The sequence below is a fragment of the Notamacropus eugenii genome, chromosome 3, assembly GCF_028372415.1.
Source record: "Notamacropus eugenii isolate mMacEug1 chromosome 3, mMacEug1.pri_v2, whole genome shotgun sequence".
Taxonomy (NCBI): domain Eukaryota; kingdom Metazoa; phylum Chordata; class Mammalia; order Diprotodontia; family Macropodidae; genus Notamacropus; species Notamacropus eugenii.
In genome coordinates, this window is record NC_092874.1 from 44244233 (window position 1) to 44271957 (window position 27725).

General features: G+C 39.8%; 1 long non-coding RNA gene across 1 annotated transcript in view; it reads left to right on the plus strand.

The window, feature by feature from the left end:
• The first annotated feature begins 216 nt into the window (after nt 1–216).
• Nucleotides 217–27725, plus strand: part of LOC140532674 (uncharacterized) — a 35250-nt gene continuing 7741 nt past the window's right edge. The window contains exons 1-2 of the long non-coding RNA XR_011976616.1: nt 217–402; nt 9450–9551. This is a non-coding gene — a long non-coding RNA (uncharacterized lncRNA). The remainder of the gene's footprint in view (nt 403–9449; nt 9552–27725) is intronic.

Genomic DNA, 27725 nt, shown 5'->3' on the forward strand with positions numbered 1-27725 from the left:
TCAACATCACAATCATCAATAAAAAATAAACATTGTAATATACAAAAAAACAATAAAGGGGATTGTTATAAGGAACTGGAAATTTTTGTTATGTTACTTTAAAAAAGAACAAACTTAGTTGAATATCCCACAGAGACGATAGGTACTGTTACTGTTATTGTTATTTGTTAGAATCTTGAGAGACAGGAATTCTAACTGTAATTCTGTAGTGTTACTGTCTATGGCTCAAGGGAGACTGAACGAGACACAGAAGAAAGGATAAAGAGAACTTCTATCCTGAAAGAACCATTTTAATTCTTATAAGGAAACATGAAGAAGAAAAAAACTTATTTGGTGATGTGAGAGAATTGAATGGTAGGACTATGTTTCCAGAACTGAGAAGTCAACAATTTTAATGTAAAGGTGACTTTGCTTGTGATCTTTCTCATAGCTGATTTATTGTGTCTATGTCTTTATTGGTGTTCGTTTCACTGTTAATAAATAGTCTAGTCATAGAAATATGAGCAAATAATTAGTAGAAAAAAAGTTTTTCTAGTTAATTAAATGAATAATATTTAATAAACTGGGTTATGAGAAACTGGTTGATATAGTAGATAGAATGCAGCACCTAGAGTCCAGAAGACCTGAGTTCAAATTCAGCCTCAGACACTTACTAGCTGGGTGGCCCTTGGCAAGTCATTTATCCTATTTGCCTCAGTTTCCTAATCTGTAAAATGAGCTAGAGAAGGAAAAGGCAAACTACTACAGTATCTTTGCCAAGAAAATGCCAAAAGGGTCACAAAGAATCAAACATGGCTACAGCAACTGAACAACAACAAAATAAACTGGGGGGGAGGGCTCAAAGATAATTTATTTTATTAATGAGAAAGATGTTACAATTTTGATAATAAAGTAGAACTGTCCAAATATCCTCCTTCATTTCCTTGGTCCATGGGATGAGAATGAAAAAAAAATGTGCCAGCAGAAAGAAGAATGATCACTCCACCTTGGTTCACATGTGAAACTAGTAACAATAAACCTTTACTACAAAAGTATATGCAGACATATTAATTTTAATAAGGAAGTAACAAAATTGCTCTATTTGTTTGATCTTTTGTATTTCTTTTTATATTCCACTGAATGAAGTATAATTGCTGATCTTGATAGTCAAGACCCTCTATAATTTAATTACAATCTATCTTTCCAGCTCTATCTCCCATCTTTTTTTCTTTTGCCAAGCTAGATTACTTTCCACCTCCTCCATTCTCAACCTGTCCTCTCCTATCTCAGTGCTTCTGCTTATGCCCTTCCATAGAACCACAGAATTTCAGAAATGAGATTTCCTCCCTTCTTTGCATTTCAGATTTGAAAAAGATCTCAAAGGAAATTTAATTCAACCCACACTTGAACATGAATCCCCTTGACAACATCCTGGAAAAAATGATTTATCAGCCTCTGCTTGAAAACTATTCCAGAAGCAACTTATTCCACTTTCAGAGAGCCCTAATTGTTAGAAAGCTTTTCCTTTTCTCATTGAGTTAGAATATGCCTCATTATCAGCCCTATGGTCCATCTCTTTTCCTTCAAGGCCAACTCATGTGCCACCTCCTCCATGATGACTATCCTGTTCTCCCCATCCCCCAAATGGTCATAATCTTTCTCTTCTACAATTTTCCATGCTACTTTATCTAGACTTCTCTTCCTCACTCATCTTACTTTCCCTTGGACCATAGTTACTTGTACTCATGCTTGTTTACTACATGAATATTTATTATTTGAAGTCAAAAGAGGAGAGACTATCCAAGTATAAGCAGTGTTCAACAATGTCTAGTCATAGAAAGGTGAAAAAGAAAAAAAGATCAGGGCTGAGTCAATACTTTAGCGAAGTAAAATAATTATGAACCATACAGAGAGATGTTTCTATCCAGGATTTGAGTTGCAACTCAGATAGCAAGGAACTACAAAATGTGCAGATGGTACAGAGATGAAGGTATCCAATGTAGAGTACTCATCCCAAGAATTTAGCAGGAAGGAAAAGTAGACAATAGTTTGAGGGGAAGGAGGGATCCAGTGATGGCCTTTTAAGGATAAGAGGGATCTGATCATGTTTGTAGGAAGGTAGGAGGGGAAAACAGTAGATAAAGCCTGAAGATAAGAGGGTGATTGATAAAAATAAATTCATTGAGGAAATGGGTGATGGGATTAATAGTAGTAGAGGGGTTAACCTTGGAAAGAAAACAGAAGTCCTCATTCTCTGCAACTGGCACCCAAATGTTGGCAACCATGAGATTTCAGGGGAAATTGATAGAAGTTTTCAGCATTTTGGGTGAGTCCCTTGGAGCCACACAATGCTGGCAGGCATGGATAGTTTGCTACTTCCACTTTGGAGCGAATGTTCAAATCAATGAGATAACAGATTTATTTAAGTATTGAGCATCTGAGAGTGTACATATTGAGTATCATAGCAGGAACTAAGCTCTTTAAGGGCTTATGTTCTATTTTATTTGAATATCTGTTGCCTAGCACTTACATATCACAATAGACAGATGAAGGGTCTATTCACCAATTCAGACTGCAGCCCTCTATAACTTTGCAGGTAAATTCTTCCAGAAAAGGGTTCTTAACATGGGACTTATGACCTTTAAAAAAATTTTGATAAGTACATGTCGATATATTTGATTTCCTTTATAATCTTATATATTTTATTTTATGCTTTCAAAAATGTTTTGAGAAGGGGATTCATAGGCTTCATCAGACTGCCAGAAAAGAGCATGACATGAAAAAAGGTTAAGAACCCCTGGAATATGAAGCCTCCTGAGGTACAGAGACTTATTTATGGTCAGTAGATGCTTAGTGTCAACCATGGGTTTGAAGAGCCTAGGTCTTCATGATCCTAAATCCAGCACTCTACTCACTAAGCCCTGTTTGCTTCAAACTTTGCCATGACAGTTACTTAATAAATATTCATTGAATTGATTTGAATTAATCCATTATCACCTATATTCATATAGCAAAGAGCAAAGTCCTGAGGGAATGAGACACAAGACTAAATTTTGATGTGTCTAACAGGAAGAGGGGGAGGAAGAAAGTGGGAGTTGAAGCTAGGATGTTATTTGATGAACCTAAAGAGCATATGGTATTGAGGGTTCTTACAGAATCAGAGGCCAACATGAGAGCATATGATGTCTTATAGTATTAGATGGAGGTCAGTGCAAGACCTGCTTCATCTGTTTCACAATTCCACTGGCCTTGATGGCTGGATTGTTTTGTCCACTTGAGGGAGAGGGAAAGGGAGAAAGGGGGAGGAGGAAGAGAGAAGAGGGAGGGAGGGAGGGAGGGAGGGAGAGAGAGAGAGAGAGAGAGTCACCAATGAGGAGAGGAGGGCTCTAGGACAGAGGCTTTTCTAGGATGGCTATGTGCCAAGGGAGGAGAATGAGGTAGAGTTCGGAAAAAGTTAAGAGTTCCAGTAATTTCCAAGGTGACTCAGGTTTGAGTCCCCAGGGTCTACATCTCTAAGCTGCATAGTTTAATATCCTACAGTATTCTAGCATAGCCTGGGCAGCTCCCCAAATTTAACACCTGAATGAGCAAGAAAGAAAGGGGAAAAGGAAGGAAGAAAAGAAAGAAAAAATCTTCTAGCCCCATCCAAAATAGTAAATGAAATCCGTATCTCTGATGGTTGGCCCAGGGATATTTTATTTTCACTCATTTGTACCAGGCCTTCAGAGACATGAATTCTCAATCTTTATCTCCTCACAAATATTAAGTGGGAATTAAACTGCTGGTGTGAATGATGGTGATTGTTTTCTCTGAGAAAGGGACGATCTCATTTGGAGAAAGGACAGACCAGGCTTAGTGCATAGCTGACTGCCATGGTCCATAGAGAAGAGATTAGCTCCTGGGGCTGCCTGTATGGCAATTTTGTCTCCTTTCTGAGTTGACCCTTCGCAGTTTGATGGTTTCTCCTTCTGATTTCCCCATGGGAATGTTTTTCCTTTGGGAGGTCTGTTCCATTATGAAATCTGGACCTCTGTGATAATGTTACTCCCCTCACCCACTCCACTTATATTTAAGAAAGCAAGGCTAACAGATAAAGAACCAGAGTTCTCAGGGTCTCTTTATTTATGAACCAAACTACTTTGAAGTGATAAATAGAATCCTCTGGGAATGGTCAATCCATCAACAAGCATATATTAAGCACCTACTATATACTAGGCATTGTGGAAGGCACTTGGGATACAAAAACAAAAGAGAACAGTCCCATGCTCGATTGGGCTAGAAGTCTTTAAACATTATTTGAGGTTTTAGCTTAGCATTTAAACTACGTACTCTGGAAGAATAAACATAGTATATGTGCAAGGTGAATGCTGCCTGCTTAAATTCAGCTCCTAGGAGGCATTGATAAATATCTCTGGAATCTTGTCCATCCCTTTCCAAGGGAAATTTGGAATCCTGCCTTGAGAGAAACAAAAGAAGGGGTCATAAGGTTCGTCAATCTGTTCACCTCTGAGAGAGGGGGTACCAGACTAGAATTATATCTATCTGTCCCCCCAAAAGTATTGTAATCTAAGAGCACAATTGGTTCAGAACAAAATTCTGTTTTTCTGATTATTCTTAAGGAGGGGAAGACAGTACACCCACAAGCTTGGATCCTTCCTCCAAACACTGGTTATAAAAAAAGACCATCATAAATAGCAAATAGAGAGTAAGCCCATTTTTCCAAGCACATAGCAAATAGAAATCAGAGAAGTCAAATACATTAGCATATAGGAGACAATATAGAAAAGTGAACGAACTTTCCCCTCTGGGAGTGAAATTTCTCAGTTCAACGAAGAGAAAGGCTCTTGATCTTATCCAAGGGGAAATTCCCTGAAGTCTTCAAGGAGGCATGCTTGAAATCAGGGACATGTTGAGGAGCCAAATTCACCTACATGTCTGAGAGATTTTTTTTTCTTTTTCCTCCCTGGAGTCAGTCCTAAACAGTCTGGAACCATCTGTGTCTCTCAAAGAAGCAATGAAAAATCTTTCTCCTTTCCAAAGCTCCCACATCTCACTCAAACACACAGCTTTGGTGCATCAATGCTCCTTCCACCAATTAGAAGACTCTCATGCAAAATGATCCAGACTTCAGCATTAATTAAGCACTTACTATGTGCCAGGCACAATGCTGGAGATACAAAAATAAGCAACCAAGTCCATTGCCTGACTTTAAGGTGCTTACATTTTAATAGGGGAGGCAAGATGCAAACAAATATGTGCAAAACAAGCTATGTACGGATAAATAGGAAATAATCAAAAGAGGGAAAACAATGGAATTAAGAGGGATTGGAGAATGTTTCTTGCAAATGATGGGATTTTAGCTGAGACTTAAAAGAAATCAGAAAGATCAATGGCAGAGCAGAGGAGGGAGAGCACTCTAGGCCTGGGGAACAGCCAGGAAAAATATCTGGAGCCAAAAGATGGGGTTTCTTGTTGGTGGAGATTGGTATCACTGAATCAAAGAGTATGTATAGGGGAGTAAGGTATAAGAAGAGAGGAAAGGTAGAAGAGGGCTAGGTTATGAAAAGCTTTGAATGCCAAACAGGGAATTTTGTATTTGATCCTGGGGGGTTTGAATAGGGAGCTGACATAATCAGATGTGTGTTTTAGAAAAATCACCTTAATGGCTGAATGGAGGGAGAGACTTGGGGCAGACAGATCCTCCAACAGGCTAGTACAATAACCCAGATATGAGGTGATGAGAGTCTGCACTAGAGTTGTGGCTATGTTAGGGGACAAAAGGAGGTGAATGAGAGACATATTGCAAAGGTGAAATTGGCAATAGCTTGGCAATAGATATGGTAGGGCATGGGCAGGGTGGGGTGGAGCAGTGAGGAGTCCTGGATTGACCAGTAAATTGCTCTGTACTGTACATCTTATTTGAATGTTAACAGGCATTTATTAAACATCTAATATGTTCCAAGCACTGTGTTAGGTGCTGAAGCTAGAGACAAAAACAGGACAGTGCCTCACCTTAATGAGCTTATATTCTGTACTATGGAGATTATAAGAATATGGAATATGCACTTCTTACCTCAAGGAGATTAAAATATAAAAGGGAAGGGGAGCAGTACTTGAAAAATGTCCAAAGGTGTAGACTAAGGGTTTGAGAGTCCAGAGAAGGGTGGTTATCAAGGAAATCAAAATAAAGAGAGTGGCATTTCATAACAGCTAGTGCGTATAGTACCTACTATGTGGTAGACACTTTTACAAATATTATCACACTTGATCCTCACAACAATCCTTAGAGGCAGGTACTATTATGATCCCCATTTTATAATTGAGGAAACTGAGGCAAACAGAGGTTAAATGACTTGCCCAAAGTTACACAGCTCAATATCTGAGATCATATATAAACTTTGGACTTCCTGGCTCCAGACTCTGCCCACTGCATCCCCAGCTGCCATAGCATTGGGTCTTGAAAGCTGGATAATAAAATCATTGTGTCATAGATCGCTACAACTGGTAGAGATCATTTTGCCCAACTCTCTCATTTTACAGATGAGAAAACTGAGGTCCAGAGAAGTGTGGTGGTTTTCTATCTGTGATTTTAAGAAAGTAACAACTTCTCTGGGCCTCAGTTTCATCTATAAAATGGGGAAATTAGATGAAATGTTCTCTAAAATGTCTGCCAGCTCTCAGTCTTGTAACCTGCAGCTAAGGTGGATTGTATTTATTTACACATATTCTTGGTCTGTTTCCTTATGCCTTTTTTAGTCCAGTTTCTCCTACTCCTCCTTCCCCAGTTAGATCATAACTTCCTCCAAGGCAGATGCTGTGTTTTCTATTTCTTTTGTATATCCCCAAAATACTTAGCACACAATGAGAGCTCAATAAATGCTGACTCATTGCCTGACTTCCTAACTTCAATATTTAAGGACTAAGGCCATTTTTTTCAGGTCTATAGTTGGGGGGGAGGGGAGGGGAGTTTTCTCAAATTACCAAGTAAATGAAGTCTTAGCTGCACAAACCAATCCCTACCCCACACCTGATGAAAGCAGCCAAACTGCAAGTTCTGTCACTGGGGACTAGTGCCTGAGAATGAGTGATTGGGACCCACTTTGGGCCTAATAGGTAAAGATAAAGGGAAAAAATACAGTGAAAGATCTCTGCCATTATGCTTCTTTTTAGCTGTGTGATCTAGAATAAGTCACTTTACCTATTTAGGTCTTAGTCTTTATATTTGTCAAAAATGAAGGGATGGGACTAAATGACCTCTAAGAACCCTTCTAAATCTAATTATGGAACAAGTTTTTTTTAAAAAAATCTACAATTACTATTATTGGAGACTCTCTATGGGCATGTCTGTACCTTGGTTTCCCCTTTTTTTGTTAAAGCCTCCTAATCCTTCTTATGAAAAGGACTCCAAAACAATATTATACTGGTATTATACTAGTTAGAAAGTAGAGTTATGTACAGATGATTATTTAGAAGTATTTAAAAGCTTGCAAGGTTTCATGGACCTCCAGGCCTTTTTCAAGTGCTCTGTGCCTTGCCTTATAGCATGAAGGTCATTCTCCAAATAATATTTACAATAGATAAGTAAACACAAGAATTTGAAGAGGGAGAAACCACCAAAAGCTAGGTGATCATCAAAGGCTTCCAGAGGGACAAATACCTGAGTTGAGGCTCAAAGGAAGTTAAGGATTCTCAGAGGTAGAGGGGAAAATGGAATGTTTTCCGTGCATGGGGTGCAAAAGCACAGAGGTAGAAGGTAAAATACCAAGCTCAGGAAACTACCAATGTATTTGTTGGACTAGAATGTAGTGTCTGAAGGAGAATAATGTAAAGTAAATCTGGAAAAATAGTAATGTAGCAGCCTCTTGACTTTTACTTCTGACATGAATTAGTAATTATCCTATGATATTTAAAGAAAAGCTGACACCTCTCCAATGGTGTCACATTAAAATCAACTAATTATTTAGCAGAGCCTACTTTGGGGAAGTTGGTACTAGATTGAGAGGGGGAAGATATAGGCTTAATAGGGAGATAGAGAGGTGGAATACACAATCTTTGCCCTCAAGGAGTTTACAGACACCTTCTTAGATCGATCTTGGATCACTGCCCCTCATTAACTCACATTCCAACCACACTGATCTACTCACTGCTTCTCATATGTAACATTCCTTCTCCTACCTCTGTGCCTTTGTAATGCCTGGAATAATTTCCTTCCTCACTGCTGCCTCTTGTAAACCTACTTTTTCTTTAAGATTTAGTGAAGTTTGCCTGGTATGTGAGCTCTCTTCGAGATCCCCTATTGTGAATACCCTTCTACCTCCTCCAAATATTTTGTGTTTATATGTGTATACTTTATAGAGGGCACATGCAGTGATGGATAGAAATCTGCCCTAGGAGACAAGAAAGACTTGAGTTCAAGTTCCACCTCTGACACATACTAGCTGTATGACTCTGGGCAAAATCAAACAACCTCCCAGTGTTCTAGGCAACTCTCTAAGACTAAAAGCTGCTCGCCTGCATTGGCAGAGAGAGTTGTCTCATCTGGGAGTCCTCAACAGCTATGAAATCACAGGTCTGGTCTCTTGTACTTCGGATTTATTCATTTGTGTACATTTCTGTCTCCCAGTAGAAGATAAGCCCCTCGAGGACAGAGACAATTTCATTTTTGTCTGTTTCATTTTCACCCTTGTCCTTCCAGGACTTAGATTAATGTCTGACACATAGTAGGTACTTAATAAATGCTTGTTGGCTAAAAGAGGTTTCCTGTCATTTCTCTCACCTCATTTCTTCAGTTCAAATACCCTTGCTAAACTCTCCTTCCTTTCCCCTCCACAGACTAGGATTCACCCAAGAAGCATATAAATCGTATATAAACGTGTATGTACATATATATGTACGTGTGGATATACACTCCCCTCTATGTAAATATACATGTATGTAAATAAACATATACACATGTATGTAGAGAAGGAGAAAAAAGGGCAGAGGAAAAGGGAGAGCCCCAAATGTGGAGTCAGAAGACTTAAATTACCGCCCCATCTTTCTCTTTTTTCTGTCCCTGTATATGTATTCATATTTATATGTATATACACACAGACAGACATACACATATGTTTTATATGTGTATTATATATACATGTACACGTATACACACATACATATGAATATCATTGCTTTATTCCAACTGGACATTTCAGAGACTGGCAAGTAGAATCCTGCCTTCCAGTCTATGAAAAGAAAAGGATATGTTCACACAGGTCTGTTAGAAAGAATTGTCTTAGGTAATCATCATTCCCACTTGTTAATTACATGCAAGGTTTACATTAGTGTTACTGGTCGAGATGGGCATGGTGCTGCCAAGGAAATAAAAACTAACTCCAGTTTTTGCCTAAGCCTTGAGCCAAGTCTGAATTTCCACGAAGATTGTAACCATTTTTTTTCATTCTTCATTTTCACTTTTTTTTTGTTTTTAGTGTTTTACCTTATAGTATCAGCAATGGCTAAAGATGGAAGTATGAGACTGAAAACTGTTCCCAGATACTGACCAGGGGCCAAGATGAACCAAGCTTCCTAAGGTGATAGTTAAAATGTTCTCTGCTACACTAAGTGGGGTATCCTGCCAAGCTAGGTAGGCCCTTTACAGGTCCCCCAGGACAGGAGGTTTCATATAACTATGAAAAAATGACATCATTGATGACTAGCCCCTATGAACAGAACACTGGACAAAAAGGAATCATCATAGCATCCAGATCCTGAAGGGGCCCTAATCGATCATTGAGTCCAATCCTTTCATTTTACCAAGGAAATATCTCAGACTCAGAGAGGTGAAAATACTTGTCCAAGGTCACATAGCTAATAAAGCTAGTGAGTAGCAAAAATATGAATCTAAGCTGAGTCTTTTGATTCAAAATTCAGTGGTCTTTCTCTATTTTATTTATTGTAGTAAATAAAAAGAACAAAAGAGGAAGGGAGGGAGGGAGGGAAGGAAAAGAAGGAGGGAGGAAGGAAGAAAAGGAGGGAAGGAGAAAGAAGGAGGGGAGGAGAGAGAAGAAAAGAGAAGGGAGGAAAGGAAGAGAGAAAAGAGTTATCCTTAGTAGAGTGGTGAGATCATTGGACCCAAATGAAGCAGTTGAACTAGATGATCTCCTAAGGTTTTATAATAACAGGTTTTAATCTCATGAAAGGAAAAAGAGGACATGGAAAGAAGATTGATGTGTGTTCAGGTGGCTGAGGTACAGCGGACAGTGGAATGTGGGGACCCCAGACTTAAGTGAACGAGAAAAGATGAGAGGAGGCTCCCTTCCCTCTGTAGGCAAGAAAGGATTCGGTAGAAAGGCTGGTTTAGTATAATTTCTAAATTTAAAGGTAAAGTAAGGGAAGAGATTTAGCAGAAGAGGACCTAATTTAGAGATGGAGGTGAAGCTTGGCAGCTCCTGGGCAGGTAGGGATAGGAATCATAGTGCAAACAAGCCAATTTCACTTAAGTTAAATATTTATAGGCTCATGAAAAGACCTTAGAGATTGCTTAAGTCCAACCCCCTCATTTCACAGAGGAGGAAATTGAGGACTAGTGGAGAAGTGACTGGACGCAAAGCTCAAAGGGCAGACATGGGACTTGAACCCAAGACTCTGATGGGTCTTTGTACCACAGAATAAAGTTAAGTATCTATTGTGTGTAAGACACTGGAAACAAAAGGAAGGGGAGGGAGATGTGAGATTGGGAGGTGCACCAATAAATATGATATGAAGTAAAATGCAGTAGGGACAAAGGAGAGACCCAACATAGACTCATAGGACCATAGATTTAGAATTAGAAGAGATTACAGAGGCTCTCTAGGTCAGGAGTGGGAACCTACAACCTCGAGGCCACATGTAGCTTTCTAGGTCCTCAAGTGTGTCCTTTTGACTGAATCCAAACTTCACAGAACAAATCCCTGTAATAAAAGGATTTGTTCTGTAAAGGTTGTTAGTCAAAAGACCACACCTGAGGACCTAGAAGGCCACATGTGACCCCAAGGTCACAGGTTCCGCACCTCGATCTAAGCCAACTTCCTCAAATGAGGAAACTGAGGCCCAATTGCACAGGCAGTCAGTGACAAAGACAGTATTCGAACCCAAGAGCTTCTGATTTCAAATTTAATGTTCTGTGTACTCCGCTATGCTGAATAAAAGTCACCTGTAGTCAGGGAAAAAGGACAGACTTAATGGAGTAGGTGGCACCTGAGCAATACAGGTAGAGAGGATAAAGTTACAGAAGCAGGAAAGTCCTAGATCAGATCATGAAACAGAACGAGCATGGAAGGAATCATGGAATTCAGAAATGGAAGACAATTAAGATACATTCTAGTCTGACCCTTTCATTGTACTGTTAAGGGAACTGAGATCCCAAGAAGCGAAATGACTTACCTAAAGGTGGGATATGAACCGAGGTCTTCCAATTCCAGACCCACAGATCCCACAATACCGTACCACCTCCGTAATCCTGCCGATCAAACAAACTGAGGTACACAGCTAGCTAAGAGCCAAGTGTAGTGAGGAAAGCCCTGAGCTAGAGATCAAGAAAACTGGATACTTGTCCTAGTTCTGCCACAGTTAAGCAGTGTGACCTTGGGCAAATCACTTTCCTTCGGGTTTTAGTTGCCTAAACTGTAGAAATGAGAAATGACGAGAAGGTGGGACTGGGGAGAGGCAGTATGGTATGGGAAAGGCAGTTTAGTATAGCAGAATCAGACCAGGTGGTGGAGTCAGAAAAGCTGAACAAATTGATTGACCTCTTTGGGCCCCACATTCCTCATCTACAAAATGAAAGTACAGGACTATTTCCCCTAAAAAGTCCCGTCCGGCTCTAGACCAGTGATCCTATGAGCTCTAAGGTCTTTTCCAGCTGCCAGAATATTCTACAGTTTAGTGTCTCTTGTTTAGCACTAAAAAGAAAGGAAGGGAGGAAAAAAGGAAGGAAGGAAGGAAGGAAGGAAGGAAGGAAGGAAGGAAGGAAGGAAGGAAGGAAGGAAGGAAGGAAGGAAGGAAGGAAGGAAAGAAATAAAAAGGAAGGAAGGAAGGGAGAAAGAAAGAGAGAGAAAGAGAGAGAGAGAGAGAGACTCACTAGAGTCTGGTTTATTTTGCAATTAACAAAGGATAAGAGGGAAATGGAGGGAGGAAAGCTGGAGAGAAACTTTGACTTTTGGGATCTTGGCCTGGGGGCCAGAACACAGAGCACCATACCCAGGAAACATTCTGCAAGCCCCTCTTGTATCTATCCCATGAGCAATCCTCCCAGAGCCTGTTAAAACCAGTCCCTTTCATCTCCTGAATGCCTTTCCAGCTTGTGCAGCAAAAGCCCACCCCTGCTGGGATGAGAGGGTCGGATGAGAGGTGCAGGAGCCCTCAGACTCCAAAGAAATAGCTTTGCTCCTAGAGCTGCGGGGGAATCTCAAATGAGCAAGACTGGGCTCTGCTGGCATCTCTGCCTGCAAAGCAGGCTTTCCTGAACCACCCAGGCTCCAAGCTGGCCAAGCCACTTGTAAGTAAATCGAATACACTCTGACAAGCCAAGTTAGTCCAACCCAATCTCCAAGGCAGCTTTGAAAACAGTCCCCAATCCCCTGCCCCATCCCCAGGGAAGGGCTGCTGACTTCATTCAGTGTGCAGCCAGTGGAGTGGGCTGCTCCTGCAGGAGGGGGAGTTTGTGGGGGGAAGAATAATAATAAACATATGTGGGATAACTATTGGTTAGTTATTTACAAGCTTGTGCCAATGAACAATCCATTTTTTTCCCCCGAGGGAGGAGTAAGGTCCATTAAGTGGCTTGCTGGCTTCTAGAAGTGACTTGGAGTTTAGTATAAGTAAATGATGAGGAGGAGGAGGATTTACATGTTGCTTTAAGGTTTCCAAAGTGCTTTGCAATCTTCATCTCATCTAGTCTTCACAAGCCTACAATGCAGGTACTATTATTATCCCTGCTTTACAGATAAAGAAACTGAGGCTGGGTAAAGTTATGTGACTTACTCAGGGTCACAAAAGTGATTGTAATCACAATCATAAAAGTTGCTGTTTATTTATATGGTGCTATAAGGCTTGCAAAGACTTTGTCTGCAATATCGCATTTGAGCTAAAGAGCATTTTGGTGATGTCAGTACTCAAGCTGGCAAAATGGAGAAAGTTCAGGACTTGGAAAGAGGAAGACCTGAGTGTGAATTCTATACTTAACAGCTGTGTCATCCTGGACATGTCATTTAACCTTGTGGAGCCGTTAACCTCTCTGATCTTTAGTTTGCCCATCTGTAAAATGGGGATAGTAGTAATAGTTTCTGTTGTAGGAAGGGGAAAGTGCAGTGGATTTGGAATCAGAGGTCACCTCCAGCTCTAGACTCCATAAAATGAGGTGATGTAAACAAAGTACATGTAGGTGGTGCACAAGAGTGAGACCTAAGTTTGAATCCTACCTCAGATACTTACTAACTGTGGGATCCCAGACAAATCATAACGTCTCCGTGCCTCAGTTCCCTTATTTGTAAAATAGGGATAATAGTAACACCTATTTCAAGAGTTGTTCCCAGGGCTAAATCAATTAACATGTATAAAGCACTTTGTAAACCTTAGAGTGCTATGTAAATGCTAGCTATCACTATTATTATTAAAACAAAATATCAACATACATCATGACTGGTGAACCTTTTCTGGGGCAAGTGGGTAGCACAGTTGCTAGAGCACTGGGTTTAGAATCAGAAAAACTTCTCTTCATCAATTCAAATCTGGCCTCAGACACTTATTAACTGGGTGGCCCTGGACAAATCACTTAACCCTTTTTGCCTCAGTTTCCTCATCTGTAAAATGAGCTGAAAAAGGAAATGACAAACCGCTCCAATATCTTTGCCAAGAAAAACTGAAACAATACAACAACAACTCTTTTTCCACAGATGAGAAAAGAGGTTAGATGACTCCCCGATGGTTGTATAGACAGCAAATGTCAGATCCAAAATTAGGAGCTGGGGTTAGGGTCAACATTATAATTTCTACAAGATAGTCTGTTTTGAAGCAGCAGATAGATATGGGATAGCTAGTTGGCACAAAAAAAGGTATGGCCTGCTGGACTTGATACTTCAGGTTAGTACCTGGTTATGCCCAGGTATCCTTCGGAAGGAAATAGAGGAAGGAATAAAAATGCATAGAATAATAATGATGAATGGCAATTACATGAAAGATAATCACACATGATGCATTTTAAGGTTGACAGAGCACTTTTTAACCAATTAATAACCAATCAGCAAGTGTATTAATGTGCTAAGTATTATGCTAAGGTTGGGATACAAATGAGAAGCAAATCCAGTGCCTGTCTCAAGGAGTTTACATTCTGATGGTAGAGAAAAGATGCCAGTAAAACAGACAACTCGGGTGTTATCATTCTCATTTTACGGATGAGGAAACTGATGTTCAGAGAACAAAACTGTGCAACTTGCCCATGGTCACACAGTTAATCGATATAAATCACTATTATAGGTTCACACTTGGAACTTATTCCAAAAGTTCCCATCATCCATGATATTGTCCTGATTCAGAAACAGGAATCCAGTCTGAGTCTGTTCAGTCATTTTTCAGTCACATCAGACTCTTTGTCACTCCATTTGGGGTTTTCTTGGCAAAGATACTGGAATGTTTTTGTCATTTCCTTCTCGAGCTCATTTTACAGATTAGGAAACTGAGGCTGAAAGGGTTAAGTGACTTGCCCAGGGTCACACAGCTAACAAGTGTCTGAGGCTGAATTTGAATTCACAACACTGTCCTCCTGACTCCAGGCTCTATTCACTGTATCCCCTAGCTGCCCTGGTTTGAGTCTGTTTACGAGTCTTGTTTTTGTTGTTTAAAATACCTATTTTTAATTAATTTATTTTTAGTTTTCAACTTTCATTTCCACAAGATTTTGAGTTCCAAATTTTCTCCCCATCTCTCCCCTCCCCCTACCCTAAGACTGTACATTCTGATTACCCCTTCCCCCAATCCACCCTCCCTTCTATTACCCCCACCGCTTTTCTTATCCCCTTTCCCTTCTATTTGCCTGTAGGGAAAGATGGATTTCTACATCCCATTACCTGTATATCTTATTTCTCAGTTGTATGTAAAGACAATTTTTAATATTTGTTTTTAAAATTTTGAATTTCAAATTCCCTCCCTCCCTCCCCACCCACCCTCATTGAGAAGGCAAGTAATTTAATATAGGTTATACATGTGGTCATGCAAAACACTTTCATAATAGTCATGTTATGAAAGACTATATTTTCCTTCATCCTGTCTCACCCCCCATTTATTCTGTTCTCTCTATTCACCCTGTCTGTCCTCAAAAGTGCTTGCTTCTGATATCTCCCTCCTCCAATCTGTCCTCCATCATTGCCCTCTCTCATCCCCTTACCCTCTACTTTCCTGTAGGGTAAGATAGACTTCCATACCCAATTGAGTGTGTATGCTATTCCCTTCTTAAGCCAAATGCAATGAGAGTAAGGTTCACTCTTCCCCTCTACTATAAAAGCTTTTTCTTGCCTCTTTTAAGTAATATAATTTACCTCATTCTATTTCTCCCTTTCTCCCTCTCTTAGTATATTCCTTTCTTAATCACTTAATTTTATTTTTTTACATAACATCCCTTCATGTTCAACTCACCCTGTGCCCTCCAACTACTCTAATACTTAGAAAGGTCTCATGAGTTACAAATACCATCTTTCCATGTAGGAATGTAAACAGTTAAATTTTAGTAAGTCCCTAATGATTTCTCTTTCCTGTTTACCTTTTCATGTTTCTTTTGAGTGCTGTATTTGAAATTCAAATTTTCTATTCAGCTCTGGTCTTTCCAGCAAGAATGCTTGAAAGTCCTCTATCTCATTGAATAACCATCTTTTCCCCTGAAGTATTATACTCAGTTTTGCTGGGTAGGTGATTCTTGGTTTTAATCCTAGCTCCTTTGACTTCCAGAATATCATATTCTAAGCCCTCTGGTCCTTTAATGGAGAAGCTGATAAATCTTGTGTTATCCTGATTGTGTTTTCACAATACTTGAATTGTTTCTTTCTGGCTACCTGCAATATTTTCTCCTTGACCTGGAAATTCTGGAATTTGACTACAATACTCCTAGGAGTTTTCCTTTTGGGATCTCTTTCAGTAAGTGATCAATGGACTCCCTCAATTTCTATTTTACCCTCTGATTCCAGAACATCAGGACAGTTTTCCTTGATAATTTCTTGCAAAAATGATGTACGGGCTCTTTTTTTGATCATAGTCATCAGGTACTCTAATAATTTTCAAATTATCCTTCCTGGATCTATTTTCCAGGTCAGATGTTCTTCCATTGAGATATTTCACATTGTCTTTTATTCTTTCATTTTTTAAAGGTGTATTTATTTTTAGTTTTCAACATTCATTCCCACAAGATTTTGAGTTCCAAATTTTCTCCCCATCTCTCCCCTTCCCCCACCAAAACACCATGCATTGTGATTACCCCTTCCCCCAATCTGTCCTCCCTTCTATCACATCCCACCCTTCCCTTATTCCCATCTTCTCTCTTTTCTTGTAGAGCAAGATAGATTTCTATATCTCATTACCTGTATTTGTTATTTCCCAGTTGCATGCAAAAACAATTCTCAACATTTGTTCCTAAAACTTTGAGTTCCAACTTCTCTCCCTTCCTCCCTCCCCACCCATCCCCAATGAGAAGGCAAGCAATTCAATATGGGCTATACATGTGTAGCTTTGCAAAAGACTTCCATAATAGTCATGTTGTGAAAGACTTAACTATATTTCCCTCCTTCCTATCCTGGACCCCATTTATTCTATTCTCTCTTTTGACCTTGTCCTTCCCCTAAAGTGTTTACTTCTAATTAGTCTCTCCTCCCATTTGCCCTCCCTTGTATCATTGCCCCACACCCCCCATCCCCTTTCTCCCCTACTTTCCTGTAGTGTAAGACAGATTTTCATACCAAATTGAGGATGCATATTATTCCCTTCTTAAGCCAAATGTGATAAGAGTAAGCTTCACTTTTCCCCTCTCACCTCCCCCCTTTTCCCCTTCAGTGAAAAAGCTTTTTCTTGCTTCTTTTATGAGAGATAATTTGCCCCATTCTATTTCTCCCTTCCTCATTCTAATATATTCCTCTCTCATCCTTTAATTTTATTTTTTTAGATATCATCCCTTCCTATTCAGCTCACCCTGTGCTCTCTGTCTATATATATACACACACACCTATATATATATATATATATATATATATATATATATATATATATATAGGTGTGTGTGTGTGTGTGTGTGTGTGTGTGTGTGTGTGTGTAATCCCTCCAACTACCCAAATACTGAGAAGAGTTTCAAGAGTCACAAAATGGTTTTTTCCATGTAGGAATGTAAACAGTTCAACTTTAGTAACTCCCTTATGATTTCTCCTTCCTGTTTACCTTTTAATGCTTCTTTTGATTCTTGTGTTTGAAAGTCAAATTTTCTGCTCAGCTCTGGTCTTTTCATCAAGAATGCTTGAAAGCCCTCTATCTCATTGAATGGTCATCTTTTCCCCTGAAGTATTATACTCAGTTTTGCTGGGTAGGTAATTTTTGGTTTTAATCCTAGCTCCTTTGACTTCTGGAATATCATATGCCAAGCCTTTTGATCTCTTAGTGCTGAAGCTGCTAGATCTTTTGTCATCCTGATTGAATTCCCACAATACTCAAATTGTTTCTTTCTGACTGCTTGCAATATTTTCTCCTTGACCTGGGAACTCTGGAATTTGGCTATAATATTCCTAGGAGTTTTTCTTTTCAGATCTCTTTCAGTAGGTGATCGACATACTCCTTCAATTTCTATTTTACCCTCTGGTTCCAGAACATCAGGACAGTTTTCCTTGATAATTTCATGAAAGATGATGTCTAGGCCCTTTTATTCATCATGGCTTTCAGGTAGTCCTATAATTTTTAAATTGTCTCTCCTGGATCTATTTTCCAGGTCAGTTGTTTTTCCAATGAGATATTTCACATTGTCTTCGATTTTTTCATTCTTTTGGGGTTTTTTGTAATTTCTTAGTTTCTCATAAAGTCATTAGCTTCCATCTGCTCCATTCTAATTTTTAAAGAACTATTTTTTTCAGTGAGCTTTTGGACCTTCTTTTCCATTTGGCTAATTTTGCTTTTTAAAACATTATTCTCCTCATTGACTTTTTGGACCTCTTTTGCCATTTGATTTAGTCTATTTTGAAAGGTGCTATTTTCTTCAGCATTTTTTGGGTCTCCTTTAGCAAGCTGTTGATGCACTTTTCATGATTTTCTTGGCATCACTATCATTTCTCTTCCCAATTTTTCCTCCACCTCTCTTACCTGACTTTCAAAATCCTTTTTGAATTCTTCCATGGCCCAAGACCTTTGCATATTTATTTTGGAGTTTTTGGATGCAGAGGCCTTGACTTTTATGTCTTCTTCTGATGGTATGTATTGTTCTTCCTCATCTGAAAGGATGGAAGAAAATACCTGTTCACCAAGAAAGTAACCTTGTATAGTCTTATTTTTTTTCCCTTTTTTGGGCATTTTCTCAGTCAGTTACTTTACTTTTGAGTCATTTGTCAAGTGGAGGGGTAATATTCTAGGGACCTGTAAGTTCTCAGTTCCTCCAAGGTGGCACAATCAAAGGTGCTCTGGTCTGGGAGCAACCACAAGCTTTTCTGCCCAGGATCTGTGAGTAGAAGTCCCTCTCCAGAGCCTCTACCAGATCCACCAGGCCAGTGCTCCTCCTCATCCCAGGACTGCCACTCAGAACTGAGACTCAGATCAGCTGCTCAATTCCCCCAGGGTCTTTAGCCCGAGGGCTCCAAAAATGAATGCTGCTGCCTCCCTGGGGCCAGGGCCAGACAGCATTCCTTTCTCTCCAGGTGAAAGCGCTTTCTCACTTACCTTTGAAGCTATCTTTGGCATTTGTGGGGTGAGAAATCTGGGAATTGCAGCTACTACCCATGATTCCACACCCTGCTCTGGTCCCCTCCATGTAGTGCTGTGTGGCCAAGGTTGTGCTGCACTTTGCTCTGAGCCCAATGCAATAGACCTTTCTTGTCAGCCTTCCAGGCTGTCTTGGGCTGGAAATCTTACTCTGCCTTTTTGTGGCTTCTGCTGTTCTAGATTTTTTTAGAGTCACTTTTTACAGGTATTTTATGGGCTATGGGAGGAGAGCTTCTACAAGTCTGTTCTTCTACTCTGCCATCTTGGCTCTGCCCCCTATTTTTTCATTCTTTGGGTTCTGTTTTATAATTTCTTGATTTCTCATAGCTTCCATTAGCTTCCATTTGCTCCATTCTAATTTTTAAGGAATTATTTTCTTCAGTGAGCTTTTGGACCTCCTTTTCCATCTGGCTAATTCTGCTTTTTAAGATATTCACCTCAGTAGCTTTTTGGATCTCTTTTGCCATTTGGGTTAGTCTATTTTAAAGGTGTTATTTTCTTTAGTATTTTTGGGCTCTCCTTTAGTAAGCTGTTGGCTTGTTTTTCATAACTTTCTTGCATTACTCTTGCTTCTCTACCCAATTTTTCCTCTACTTCTCTTACTTGATTTTCAAAATTCTTTTTGAACTTTTCTATGGTCTGAGACCAATTCATAGTTTTCTTAGAAGTTTTGGATATAGGAGCTTTGACTTTGTTGTCTTCTTCTGGTTGTATATTTTGATCTTTGTCACCAAAATAAGATGCCATAGTCTGAGTTTTTCTCCTGATATTTTCTCATTTTCCCAGCCAATTACTTGACTTTTTAGCAATTTCTTAAGATAGGATCTTGCTTCCAGTGTGGAGGGTATACTGTCCCAGTCTTCAGGGATTTTGTGCACCTGTTTTCAGAGATACTTCTAGGGATCCACAAATTTTCAGCTCTTCCAAGGTTGTATGATCAAAGAGGAGGTGTTTGCTCCTTTCCTGGCCTGTGCTCTGGTCTGTGAGTGACCACAAGCACTCTTCTGTGTTGGAAGTGTGAGAAAAATTCCTTCTCCATTTCCACCACAAATTCTGCCAAGCCAGTGCTCCTCCTCACCCCAGGACCACCACTCAGGACTTTTACCCAGATCCAAGCAGGGCAAAACAAGAGAACCCTGCCTCAGCACCAGCAAAGAGATCCCTGCAATTCACCTGTCACCAGCTGCTCTGATCCCTACGTCATCTGTGGGCCGGGAGCAGTTGCTGCTGCTGCCACCACCACCTTGCTTTTCTCTCATCTGAGCCCTAGAGACCTTTCCCATCGACCTTCTAAATTGTCTTTGGAGTTTCTGGGTTGAGAAGTCTGAAAACCACCTTAGCTGTGGGTGATCCAGTGCCCTGAGGCCTGTTCCACACTGGACTGCACTCTGCTCCCAGCCTTGCACAACAGACTTTTCCTGTTAACCTTCCAGGCTGTCTTGGGCTGGAAATTTATTTCACTGGAAATTTTGTGGGTTCTGCTGCTCTAATATTTTAGTCATTTTTACAGGTGTTTGGAGGGGTTTGAGGGAGAGCTCAAGGAACTCCCTGCTTTTATTCCACTATCCTGGCCCTATTCCCTTGAAATGCCTGGTTGTAGGTCTTAAAGAATAAGTGAGTAAACCAGGGCCTGGGCAGGTAATCTTCTGTCCAAGTGCTTCCCAATCTTACCTTTCCTTCCTTCCCATCAGGCTCAAGCCCTCCTTTCTCCTTGCTGGGCTTTTCAGTGTGCCCCAAACTTGCTCTTGGCAATAACTCCCTCTTCTGACCTCCTATTGTCCTTCCAGTGGCTATCCTGTTGCATGCTTAATGCCTGTTACTTTGTGTTAGCTCCTGGGTTTTTATGTAGACATTTTCTCTCTTAGCCTTCATGGTCAAGCACTTCAGAGATTGGGACTGTGTCCTCCTGTGCCCCCAAGGTCTAGTCCAGTCTCCTCTGCCCTGGACTCTCTCAATAAGTGTTTGTTGATTGTGTTACTGAAATGATAGCTCAACATCCTTTGTCAGGCCGGGCTGATGAGTTGATATGTCTTCCTTGATGTTGCTTATTTGTTACAAGAAGGGGCTTCTATTTGGAGTAAAGAGGGAGTTTGTGAATAGTGAAAGGGACAGAAAAAAAGGAGAAAGTCAAGAGTTAAAGAAACATTTGAAACACACATATACAAACCTCACATTTAAACAGCATTTATCATTGCAAAGTGATGATGATGTCAGTCAATGAGGATTTATATATTTTTTAAGATCTTACTAAATGCTGGGTTCTAGGGGGCTGGAAAGACAGACAACTGAATGTTTTACACGTGTTTCATTTAAGTCCTGGGAGATCGCAACTCCACATTTGATTATATCCCCATTTCACAGATGAAGAAACCCGGGCTCAGAGTAGTTAAGTGACTTGCCCAGGATTGCACAGGCAATAAGTGTCAGGGGCAGGACTGGCCTCCAGGTTTATTTGTGCCTATTTTATCAATGAGCTGTTATATGTGAGCTGTGACAAGTGTGACAAAGCCAATAAGTACGTGACCTGGGGCTTGTCTTTGGTGTGCAGAAAACAGCACTTAGGAGACAGCCAGAGATTGTCTTTGGCAGCACCCATGGGCCCTCACATGATACCCTTCTAACCCCACAGAGCCTTCATTTAGATTTGCTGTCCCTGAGCAGTCCTCAGGCCCAGGGCTTGTCCCAGCCTTCCACCTACTTCCATTATCTGTTTAGCTGTTTCTCAGTGTGACGTTAATCTGATAGCATTCCCTCTCTTGTCTGTTCTCATCCCTCTTTCTTCTCTCCCCTACCCATTCCTTTTCTATCAATTCCTCTCCCCTCTTCTCTTATCCCCTCCTCCATCCCTTCTCCTCTCCTCTCTTCTCCATTCCCTCTCCCACCCCTCTTTCATTTCTTCTCCCCTGCCCCCTCACCTTGCTTCTCCTCTCCCTTCTTTTCCCTTCCTCTCCTTTCCCTTCTTTTCTTTTCCCTCCCTCCATCGCCTCTCTTCTCCATCCTCCTCTCTTCTCCTCTCCTCTTTTCTCCATTCTCTCTCCCCTCCCTTATTCTCCTCCTTCACTTCCCTTCCTCTGTTTTCCTCTTTTCTCCTCTCCACCCTCTTCTCTTCTCCCCTCCCCTTTCCCTCCCCCCTCCATCTTCATATTTGTGATGCTGCTGATGAGGACAGAAAGGACATAGACAAGTCTTCAATGGAAATATTAGGGGCAAGTGAACCCTTCAGGCACCCCTCACTTAACAGTCTGGGGGAGGGGCTATTTGATCCCCTGGGGCACAGAGAAAGCCCAGCAGCTAGGCACTGCCACTATGAACTAAGCCCAGCCTGAGCTTCCTGCCCTTTCCTCCAACATCTCTGTAGTTTGATGGTTTAAAACCTGGCATAGATGAAACTCAGGTCAAGGTTTTAACCCTCACTTAGGCCAGAGAGCTTCCCACTGTTGCATGAACACAGACTCTACTCTCCAGCCAACCAACTGATATTACCAAAATCCTTTGTTCACTGAGAGAAAAGCTCCATTTTGGGCCCTTTCTTCATGTACAATAGGTGGAATTTCCTCTTTTTCAGGTCAATAAAAGTAGAGTAAAAAAAGAAATCAACAAACCAAGCCCTGAAATGACAGAGTTTAGCTGGAATGAACTTGAAAACCTGAGGCAGGATTGGGCCATGGGAAGACCACTGGGCATTAGGAAAGGGGGGTGACCAGTTAAAGGGCTTCCAGGTTGGGGAAGCCTTGGGCTTTCTCTCACACCCAGAGCCAGCTGAAAGTGTGTGCTTTTGGATATCTCTGTTGTGGTCATTCCTTCCGATTTTAGATGGCTATAACATTGTGAGTTTCAAAAGGTCCTGAGAGGGAGCCATTAAGAAGTACAGAAGGGAGGCCATACACGGTTTAGTAACCAGGCAGGGGAGCTTCAGGGCAGTTAGGTGGCACAGTGGATGGAGTGCCAGGCCTGGAGGCAGGAAGACTCATCTTTCTGATACCAAATCTGGCCTCACCAGCTATGTGACTCTGGGCAAGTCACTGCCCCTATTTGCCTCAGTTTCTTCATCTGTAAAATGAGGATAATAATAGCACTGATCTCTCAGGGTTGGGGGGAATCACATGAGATTTTATCATCATCATTATTGTTACCTGCCTGCCTCCTACTTAGGGGGAAAGTGGAGATCAGAAGATTGAGCGGCAGTGTGATAAGACAGATGGAGTTCATTTGGAGTTAGGAAGTTAGGTCCAAATCCTTTATTTGATACTTATTAGCTGTGTGAGGCTAGACAAATCCCTTCATCTTTCTCAGTCTCAATTTCCTCTTCTTAAAAAAAAAAAAAGTGAATATCATGGGAGCCAAGATGGTGGAATGATCCATAATTGCTATCTCCCTCCCCTTGTTGACTTTGATGAGCCCAGAGAATATCTCCCAGGGAAAATCCCTGGAACAGTGGGAGCAGCAGAAGGGGGAAACAGTCTCTTAGCCCAGGAGGTTAGGAAGATTGCTAAGGAGTGTCCCTCTTGCTGTGCCTGAAGGGGACCAGGGCAGGACCAGTGCAGGACTGGAGCTGTCCCAGAAAGCCCCACCTCAGCAAATGAGGAGGAGAGTCTGAGCTCCAGGGGGGTGGAGCCCCACAATCATCAACACCAGGACCCCAGACTTGCCTCCACACCCCAGGGGAATGGGGAAGACAATAGCACAGATGCAATCACCAAATAAGGGATTTCCAGACCTTCCTGATGAAAAGGCCAGGGTTCAATAGAAAATTTGATCTTTAAACACAGGTCTCAAGAGAGGCAAAAAAAGGTAAACAGGAGAAAAAAACTTGTTATCCAATATGGGCAAACTGTTTACATCCCTATAAGGGAAGATGATACTTGTTAATCTTGAGAACTGTATATGTATCATGAAATATAAAAGGGATATACATAAATAGAGGGAACAGTATAAAGTAAATGATGTCATGATAAAAATGTGATTTAAGAGTGTGAAGGGATTCTAATGGAAGATGTGAAAAGGAGGAGTCAGAAAAAGGTAAATTCCATCACGGAGAGGCACAAAAATATATTACACTAGAGAGAAAGAGGGGAGGGAAATGAGCATTGTTTGAGAGGTACTCTCGTCTGATTGGGTTCAAGGAGGGAACAACAAAGTTAAGTATAGAAATACAACTAGCTCTATAGGCAGAAGGAGGAGAAGGGGGAAAGAAAAGGGAGGGGAGCCTAAAAGGGAGGGAAGAAGTAGTAAGGGAAAAGGGGATTAAAAGGGAGGGAGGATGAAAGAAGGGAGGGAAGACTGAGGGAGCTGTGCTCAAAAATTAAAACTCTATTGTGGAGGGGAAGGAGAAATAAAAGCATAAACAGGGGAGGGGGGAACGAGGATGGAGGGAAAGACACAGACACTAATCATAATTGTGAATATGAATGGGATGAACTCTTCCATAAAACAGAGATGGATAGCAGAATGAATTAAAAATCATAATCCAACAATATGTGGTTTATAAAAAACACATTTGATACAGGAGCATACACACAGGGTAAAGATAAAAGGTTGGAGCAGAATATATTGTGCTTCAACTGATCTAAAAAAAGTAGGGGTAGCAATTCTAATCTTAGACAAAGCAAAAACAGAAATAGATATAATCAAAAGAGATAAGGAAGGAAACTATATTCTGCTAAAAGGCACCACAGACAATGAAGCAATTTCATTACTAAACATATATGCTCCAAGTGGTATAGCATCTAGATTCTTAGAGAAAAAGTTAAGGGAGTTACAGGAAGAAATACACAGCAAAACTATACCAGTAGGGGACCTCAACCTCCCCCTCTCTTAATTTGATAAATCTAACCTCAAAATAAACAACAAAGAAATTAAGGAGGTGAATGAAACTATGGATAAGGTAGATATGATAGATCTTTGGAGAAAACTTAATGGGGATAGAAAGGAATATACCTTTTTCTCAGTGGTATATGGCACAAATACAAAACTTGACTATGTACTAGACCATAAAAACCTCACAATCCAGTGTAGAAAGGCAGAGATAGTCAATGAATCCTTCTCAGATCACAATGCAATAAAAATTATATTAATCAAAGGCCATGGAAATATAAACCAAAAATTAATTGGAAATTAAACAATCTAATCCTAAAGAATGAGTGAGTTAAACAACAAATTATAGAAATAATTAACAACTTCATTCAAGAGAATGACAATAATGAAACAACCTACCAAATTTTATGGGATACTGCAAAAGCAGTTCTTAGGGGAAGGTTTATATCTTTGAATGTCTACATGAATAAAATAGAGAAAGAGGAGATCAATGAATTGGGCAAGCAGCTGAAAAAGAACAAATTGAAAATCTCCAAGTAAACGCCAAATTAGAAATACTGAAAACCAAAGGAGAGATTAATAAAATTGAAATTAAGAAAACTATTGAACTAATAAATAAAACCAAGAGTGAGTTTTATGAAAAAAACAATAAAATTGATAAATCTTTGGTCAATTTGATTTAAAAAAAGAAAGAAGAAAACCAAATTATCAATATCAAAAATGAAAAGGGTAAACTAACCTCCAGTGAGGAAGAAATTAAAGCAATAATTAGAAATTACTTTGCCCAAATGTATGCCCATAAATTTGACAATCTAAATGAGATGGACGATTATTTTTAAAAAATATAAATTGCCCAGATTAACAGAAGAGGAAGTTGAATACTTAAATAAACCCATCTCAGAAAAAGAAATCGAACAAGCCATCAATGAACTCCATAGGAAAAACTCTCCAGGGCCAGAGGGATTTACAAGTGAATTCTATCAAACATTTAAAGAACAATTAATTCCAACACTATATAGACTATTTGGGAAAATTAGCAAAGAAGGAGTCCTACCAAATTCTTTTTATATATGGTTCTGATACCTAAATGAGGAAGAGCCAAAACAGATAAAGAAAATTATAGACCAATTTCTCTAATGAATATAGGTGCAATAAGTTTAAATAAGATATTAACAAAAAGAATACAGCAACTTATCACAAGAATAATACACTTTGATCAGGTAGGATTTATACCAGGAATGCAGGGCTGGTTCAATATTAGGAAAACTATTAGCATTATTGATCATATCAACAACAATACTAACAGAAATCACATGATTATCTCAATAGATGCAGAAAAAGCTTTTGACAATTTGACAAGGTTTTTCCTATTGAAAACACTGGAAAGCCTAGGAATAAATGGAACCTTCCATAAAATAATAAGTAGTATCTACCTAAAACCATCAGCAAGCATTATATGCAATGGGGACAAGCAAGATGCATTTCCAATAAGAACAGGGGTGAAACAAGGATGTCCATTATTACCACTGTTATTCAATATGGTATTAGAAATGCTAGCTGTAGCAATAAGAGAAGAAAAAGAAATTGAAGGAATTAGAATAAGCAAAGAAGAAACTAAGTTAGCACTCTTTGCAAATGATATGATGATATACTTAAAGAATCCCAGAGAATCAAGTAAAAAACTATTTAAAATAATAAAAAACTTTGGCAAAGTCACAGGTTACAAAATAAACCCATATAAATCATCTGCACTTCTATATATTACTAACAAAGCCCAGCAGCAAGAGATAGAAAGAAAATTCCCATTTAAAGCTATAGTAGTCACTATAAAATATCTGGGAGTCTACTGCCAAAACAAACCCGGGGACTATATGAACACAATTACAAAACACTTCACACAAATAAACTCAAATCTAAGCAAGTGGAAAAACATTAGCTGCTCATAGGTAGGCCAAGCTAATATAATAAAAATAATTCTACCTAAATTACCTAAATTAATTTACTTATTCAGTGCCATACCAATAAAACTATCAGATAATTATTTTCTAGAACTAGAAAAAATAATATCAAACATCAAGATTCATCTGGAAAAACAAAAGGTCCAGAATATCAAGGCAATTAATGAAAAGAAATGCTAGGGAAGGTGGCCTAGTTCTACCAGATCTCAAATTGCGTTATAAAGCAGAAATCATCAAAACCAGTTGGTACAGGCTAAGAAACAGAGGGGTAGACCAGTGGAATAGGTTAGGCACTCAAGACACAGTAGTCAATGAATATAGTAATCTACTGTTTGGTAAATTCAAGGACCCCAGCTTTGGGATAACAACTCACTGTTTAACAAAAATTGCTGGGAAAACTAGATAATAGCGTGACAGAAACTGGACATAGACCCATGCCTGACACGTTATACAAGAATAAAGTCCAAATGGATACATGATATAGGTATAAAGATTGATACTATAAACAAATTAGGGGAGCAAGGAATAGTGTATTTGTCAGATTTATGGGGAATGGAGAAATTTATGACCAAACAAGAGACAGAGCACATTATGAAGTGCAAAATGGATAATTTTTATTACATTAAATTGAAAAGTTTTTGCACAAACAAACCCAGTGCAACCAAGATTAGGAGGGAAGCAGAAAACTAGGAAAGAATTTTTGCAACTAATGTCTGTGATAAAGGATTCATTTCTAAAATATAGAGAGAACTGAGGCAAATGTACAAGAATACAAGTCATTCCCCAATTGACAAATGGTCAAAGGATATGAACAGGCAGTTTTCAGAGGAAGAAAATAAAGCTATCTATAATCATATGAAAAAATACTCTAAATCACTATTGATTAGACACATGCAAATCAAAACAACTCTGAGGTACCACATCACACCTATCAGATTGGCTAACATGACAAAACAGGAAGATGATAATGTTGGAGCAGATGTGGGAGAGTTGGAACACTAATTCATAGTTGGTGGAGCTGTG